The following is a 7,404-nucleotide window of genomic DNA, read 5'->3' as shown; positions in this document are numbered from 1 at the left end:
TACAACCCAGGCTAAGTGAGTCTTAAAAACTGCTTAAAGTCTCGAAACGTGGGTATTTAAAGCTAAGACGTCGTCAGGCGGTTTTGACCTGAGCTCGGAAATGCCGACTTTGGCAACATTGCGGCCGACGTTAACTCGGTGGCTGCCGTTGCCGATCTATTTTAAACTGGGAGTCCAAAAACACTGTTGAATTTCTGTTTTATCATGCAGAAAATGGTCTTTATCTAACACAGGTAATGGATTTGTTGACATTTTTGTCATTTGTTTTTACATTTGAACATGCAAAGTGCTTCAGTCTGGATTAAGGACACAATCAGGTAAAATCAAGGCAAAACATTGATCAACATCTTTGTAGATAGGCATTTGTTGTTCAAAAGAATGGTTTTCATTCAAATGAGGCATTTTTTGTTCAAAAGAATGGTTTTCATTCAAATAAGGCATTTTTGGTTCAAAAGAATGGTTTTCATTCAAATGTATGAAATGTCCTCTAAAAGAAAGTACTTAGCATTTCTTATGGCTATAGGTAAATATGGATTATGTTAAATCTTATCAAATACGGTATTGTTGACTAGTGAATAGATTTTCTCGTATTTTCGTCAAATTGGGGATTTATTTACGACCAGCAATATACGTACATCGCAAAGATAACTATCCACATTTTGCTATTTATCGGAAACTTGGTGGTGTAACATAAAGATCGATCTAACATTTAGTTTTATTCAGTTATTTCCTTTAAAAGGAAGACTACATTCTCAACTCAACTTGAACTACAAAGCCATTAATGTATAAAAAACTGAAACAAAATCATAAAAACTGACTTTTTCCATTAACAATGGATGATCTGAAGCCTATCCCATCTACTTTCTGCACTAAAAGTTTGACTCTAAATAGCATTTGAAGTATTACCGAAAGGTGGTTGGATATTTTGTTGATCTCTTGATTCACAACGGCTCAAAGTTGTCTATTGAAAGAAGAATTTTCTGCCCAAACAGTTTGCCGAGAAGCCCAAACTGGCGTGAATCACGGTGTAAACAAAAGTGGCTGGCGCCAGCTGAGATAATACGACGCCTTCCTTCCAGATCTCCCCGTTCATCTTTCATGGCTTTACCTTTTTAGAGAAGTGTCAGTTTGATTTAACGTCAGACTGATGGTTATTGGTTTTTGGTGTTTACTTCTTATCACCTCCCCCCCAAAAAAGAGGAAAAAAAATAAGAGCGGCGCTGGATGCATACTGCGCGCCATCAAAAATTAAGAGCTTGACACCCCAGAAACACCATAAAAGCTTTCTATTACAATGCTTGGCGTGTAATTGGCTAGGCTGTGGAGACTGGCAAAAAAAGGGCTTTTTTTGTGTATAATTCATGGCTATTTTTTTTTGTCTTTTTTACGAGTCAGTGTCAAGATTGACTCACCCAGTTTGGGTTTGATAGATGGAAGTGCAACGGCACAGATGTTGATTTTACATGGGATTACTGTTGTAAAGGTCATTATCACACATTGCTGGGATGTTGAATTAATTTCGTGAGTAGCTTCGATAAACTTTCATTTGCATCCGTATGCTCTGGTTGCCAGATTTTTTGTAGGTTTTTATTAAACTGGAGTTGGGTTCAAATCTGATTATTTTGCAGACTGCAAGTCACAATTTTTTTGTAAATTAGCTGGCCTTGCGATTGGTTATCCGATTTTTTTTTTTATTATGTTACATTAACAAGGGCCTATTTTGTCTCTTGTTCCCCATTTTTACTATTACTTAAAATGTCAGTTCTTGGTTTCTGATAATTAAAAAAAATGCTTCCCCAAACTGCAATTTATATCCTCCAGTGCGGCTTTATTATTATTATTTTTCCTTTCATTGTGCATTCTTTGGCTAGAGCAATTTAAAGCCCCAAAACATACGGTACGGCTTTTTCATTGATTTTACCCATTTGTGTCGAGAAAAAGAATGGAAATGTTATATTGTAACTTTAGACTGTAAAAATTTGAATGTTGACCCCAAGTTAAAAAAAAATTCCAATACTTTTTTCAGAAATATTTTAACGAAATATCAAGTAAAACATCCAAAGTTGCAATACTTAGCCTTCTATTGACAGTACTTAACGTTATATTCTCATTTATTTACGGCAGTAATTCCATTCTTCAGTCTGTTACTATTTCAGTCAACAGAATATCGGCAATTGACCGCCCGCTGAAAGACCCTCACCTTTCCTGGTGACATCATTAATACTCATTATCACACGCATCTGTGCTCAAGTCCATCAGTGTTTATGTACGTGACAATAAACTGTTAAGCAGTCATTTTTTTGATGTGCAAACGTTATTTTCGCCATAATGAGAGTTCTAATGAATTTGTCATTTGTCAACCTTCTCTCTCATGAAGGTCATTTATACTAGGTGTTGTCTTTCTTTTTAATTAACCCCGACATCTGTTGTTCAATAAAAAAATGTAGTGAGGATAAGCATGCGGAATAAAGATAGAAAAGCATGATTTGGTGATTCTTAATGATCCCATTGACTTTGATTTGCTTTGTACTTTGTGCTTTTGCTTTGTTGTTCCGTCTAATCACCCTCTGCTACTGTCACAATGACATTTCCCGAATACGGGATGAATAAAGTTATCCAATCCAAAACCTAACTATTAGTAGCATTACAAAGTAGACACGAAAAATGTAGTGAGGATAAGCATATCGAATAAAGATAGAAAAGCATGATTGAACATGCAACCTCACTATAAGTAGCATTACAAAGTAGACACGACTTCATTAACCGAGACTGCTACGAGCTAACCGACGAGAGGACAGGAAAGACCAGGGTACGACAGCGCAAGCAATTTTCGGTGTTTTTGCCCCTGTATTTCCCCCGCTAGCTCTTTTACGGAGGATTATCGGAAACCGATTACGGGGAAAAGCTTTCGCGGTTATATTTAAAACACCTGCTTTCTTAATGGCGCATCCTTTTAAAAGTGGTCTATGTCAAATTGGCCGTTTTGCCCGATAAACACGGACGCGGCGGCGGCGAACGAACGCTGGCTGGCACTTTTGATGAAGCAAATCTTTAAAAAGGGAGGCTTACTGTGTGCAAAGTGTCTCCAGCGGTTTCAACGAATTGAAGCGGAAGACGCCAGGATTGATATTTGCGCGGTGAAGCTCGGCGTGGAAGTTGCCCGAGGTCTAATCAGAGACCGACAACATAGCTGGCGGGAGCCCGCCGCCCCTCCTCACGCACACAGCCAGAGGATTTTCTCACAATTCAAGGAGGTGATAGATGAGCCCCTCTTTGTATTTCAGGCGCAGACTTTCTTAAATCTTAAAAGCCAATTCATCTTGAGCAAACATAAGGAGGTGGGGGGAGGAGAAAACTTCCAAACTCATTTTTTTTCCAGCATTCGCCAGCCATTGGCGGACCCTCGGAGCGCTCATCTCTCCATTAATTGTGTCTGTGCTTTACCCTGGGCTCGGATTCAGTCTCAGCTGGGAAAGATGGAACTCCACCTCCCCCTCGCCATCCCTTTAGGCCCACCTCGTTCGCTGCATGTTTAAGTCGACAATAGCTCGGGAACGGCTGGCTGAGTGCGGAAAAGATAGCTGGCAAAATAGGCCAAATTGGGTGGCTGTTGTTTCCTGATGGACTCGATTAATCTTAGCTTCGCAGGTAACGCCGCTTTTTTCAACGCGTAGTTTATCTGATGGAATTCGAGCATTTAGAGAGGCGGACAAATAACCGGCGTGATAAATCATTCTTCTTGGCGGTGACGCGGGGCGGCCGTGCAGACGAGTTGTTTGAAGTCGAGCCGCTTTCATTACACACGTGTCAACGATATGTACAAAGCTTGTGAAGGGCTTGTTGTCAAGTGTACTTTGGGAGGAGGTGAAGGCGGGATCTCGAAAAAGAAAAGATGATTACGTGATATTTATCCTGAAATATCTCAATGAACTCGTCGTGTGTGTGACGAGACAAAGTGCGTCAGGTTTAATTAGCAGATTGTCAGCGGTCTAGGCGGGCACCTTGTTGACACTTCCATTCCACATGAGCAAGTGCGGAATTCTTTGAATACAATTTGCATAATTAGACTTCATCTGCTTTTGTGAAGGCGTGCGTGGTTAACGCAGTTTCTTTTGCCACAGAAGGGTTTGGCTTTTTTCACAGCAATTTGATTGACTAAAAAAGTTTGGGAATTGAAAAAAATTTGATCGCAGAGATTTCGCCGACTTTCCAGAAATATTGGCATTTATTTACGTTTTTTTTCTCCACTATTTCACATTTGTATTCACCTTTTTAAATAACACAAATCATCTTTTCGATATGCGGTTTGGTTTAAAAATAATAGTTTTACATTCAAATGTCTTAATTGTTCCAGCTTCAAAATGATTTAAAACGTCAAAATTATTATTATTTTTTTTTAAATGTACAATGTACCAACTAATCTATCAACTATTGTTACGTTGAGTTCGTTATTTTTTTTAAATCTAGTGCTTTTTTTGTCGATTTTTTTTATTCGTAGATAAAAATCACTTTCAATTTTCTGTTTAACGTGAAAAAAATGGCTAGACAGTTAGATTTCTTTTTGATAAACATGACTGCGCATTTTTTCCGTACATGAACTCAAGTAAAACAAAAGTTGCGATACGGCGTACACAATTTGAAATGATCAAAAAGCGTATAAAAGACGCGAAAAACGTATAAAATGCTAAGTATGAGCGTACTAAGTATCAAATCCTGTAGTTGAGGGAGTCTTCATCTGACCTGATTCACTGTTCTTTCATAACGGGCACTTTCAATGTCATGATGTAATCAGCATTTTGACAAACAAGATTCGTTTTTTTTGCGAAAAGTGACCACTGAGGTTTGAAATCCAGCTCGTAAAAGAGATACAGAAAGATTGAAAGAAGCCCTGAAAAGCATAAAAGTCCACGTCCTTGGAAATGTTCATGAGGCAAAAACGATTCAGTTCCTTTTGAGAGAAGACTAAGTGCTGCAAAAAAGGATGGATGGACAGCACATTCAGAAGCTTTCAGGTCAAACAAAGTTCACCTGTAAAGGCGGACTTGGTTTCACTCGGAAATTTAGCTGAAACCAAAGAATGCCTAAAAAAAATTATTTAAAAAAAACCTAGGCCAGGATAAGGTGTGTTATATTTCTAGAAAATGTCATTGCTGGGAAAAATTGCATTTCTGGGTTCACTCGTCTCACTCAAAATGGATTGGACGTCTTTTTTTATAGTAATAAGTCACTTCCTGTTAATTTTGCATCATTTCCTGCAAATTTTGGGCCATTGCAGGGTCATTTCTCGAACATTTTCAACGATTTCCTGTTATGCGAGGCAATTTTTGGATATTTTTCATCTTTTTCGGATGACTTATCGTTGATGTCGGGTCATTTTTCTCTTATGAAATGAATGGCGATGTTTATGTCAAATTGTGGCGGAACGGTACATTTTCGACAAACTTTTTTTGCGCATTGATTCCCTCATTTTTTATGTGTCAAACATTTGAATTGAAAAATATGGGGTGGGATAGATTTTTTGCGGGGGGGCTTTTTCTTTTGCCGTAACCTGTCTTCTTGCTGCAAAGCAAAAAAATCGAAAGAGCCTGCGTCGCGTTAAAAAACTGTTTACTGTTTAAAAGTTGGAAGAGTGAGAATCGGTTAAAAAATAGGAATATTACATGGGCGGAGCCTTTCCTCGGTAAATGAAAAACAGTAAATACAAAAGTAACCTTGCGTACCCTCTTGTGTTCTGTATAAAATAGTCCTGTGTGTGCCTTTTTTTTGCTCAAAACATTCATAAAGAAAGTCAATATTCGATAGCAAATCATTCCCTGCGAAGATGTACACCTAACCTGGAAACAATTTTGATTTCGGGACAGTCATAAACTGAACCGCGGAAGCCCAGCACCGCGTTGTTGGGACTTCACCATCACGCCAGTCTCTTGGTGGACATTTTGGTTATATATGTGGCTATATAGTCACATGATTCACGACTTTTTTCCGGGGTAATTGCCACGATCGTCGCAGAGCATCTGTCGTTTGCGGAGGACTATGGCGACCGCAGTGTTTTTGTTCTTCTTATAAGATTGTTTACGGCAGCGACGGGACGGCGCCTCATCCTAACGTCGGAAAATCCGAACCGCGATGCTCTTATTGTCTCCAAACTCCTGGAGTGGAATCAATAAAACATAAAGTCCGCTTCTCTCCGAGTTTAAGACTTCCGATGGGGTTTGAATCCCCCGTGTGACGTTGGAGGCTTTACTGAAAAAAGAGAGAAAACGGGGAAAAAAAACCTCCACAGTTTTGTTTTGATGTGTGAATTAATCAGCCGAGAGTATCTTCAGAACAAAAAGATCTGATGTTGCCTCTGGGATGGCAATCCATGGGAGATTTCACGGTCCATATTTAAACGCATGTTTTGAAGAGAGTACTTCACAGCCCATAATAAGCAGTCTGGCTTTATGGCATGTTTGCTTTAACGCTACAAAAGCGTCTTTCGCCCCCGTCTGGGTACGCACCGTTGAATTGTAATGTCCCAGTGCGTGCCCTTGGCGTGGAAAAGGCACATGGAGTGTTGACTTTAATAAAGACAAGAGCGGGTTTTAACCTTTAAAGCGTCGGCGAGCGATTGGTCGCGAGGCTACGGAAGGCGAAAAATGGGTCGTTCTGGAAATGGAGGACATTCGTGGAAAGTAAACCATTTCTACTATTTTATGCAAAAGTAAATAAAAGAAACACAATTCATGTTGCAGTAAAATTAATTGTATTTTTGGGGGCAATCTTGGCATGGTTGCAAATCAAGAGTCGTGTTGACTTTGTCTTCGGAGTTTTTGATCAAGAAGACGCATTTACGTCAAAAAGCAAAGACAGAAATAGTCTTATTCTGATCAGGATTTTAGAGCGAGATATTCAGTTGCGTCTAACCATTTAAAAAAAAATAGGAATACGGAAACAACAGAAAAGGTCCCCGTCCTCTCGGTAAATGAAGATGTGTCTACTTGGTAATGCTACTTATAGATAGGTCGTATATGTATTAAATCGTGTTTTTCCTATCTCGATTCTACATGCTTATCCTTAGTGTCTGTCTGTGTGGTACATTACAGATGTTAAGGTCAATTAAAAAGAAAGACAAGAATTAGAAAAGACATTTTTCATTTTTGAGGGGTGGGTGGTGACTATGTAAGGATGTCAACCCGAACATAATTATGGCATTCCCTCATTCTCATCAAAGGTTTATCCTATAAACCCCAAAAACTATTTAAAAATCTGACAAATTTTTACGCCGACCTAATGTCACCAAAAGTTAATGTCTACGGACCCCGAACAACTTCCAGTCCACGTCATGTAAAAATAAGTAATGTAACATTTTTAAATCTCATAATTTAATGACTTTTACTCCAAATATGTTCTTAAATCTCCTAA

This window comes from Stigmatopora argus, chromosome 13 (genome assembly GCF_051989625.1).
Source record: "Stigmatopora argus isolate UIUO_Sarg chromosome 13, RoL_Sarg_1.0, whole genome shotgun sequence".
NCBI lineage: Eukaryota > Metazoa > Chordata > Actinopteri > Syngnathiformes > Syngnathidae > Stigmatopora > Stigmatopora argus.
The sequence above is the reverse complement of the archived record's forward strand: the minus strand, read 5'-3'. Positions refer to the sequence as shown.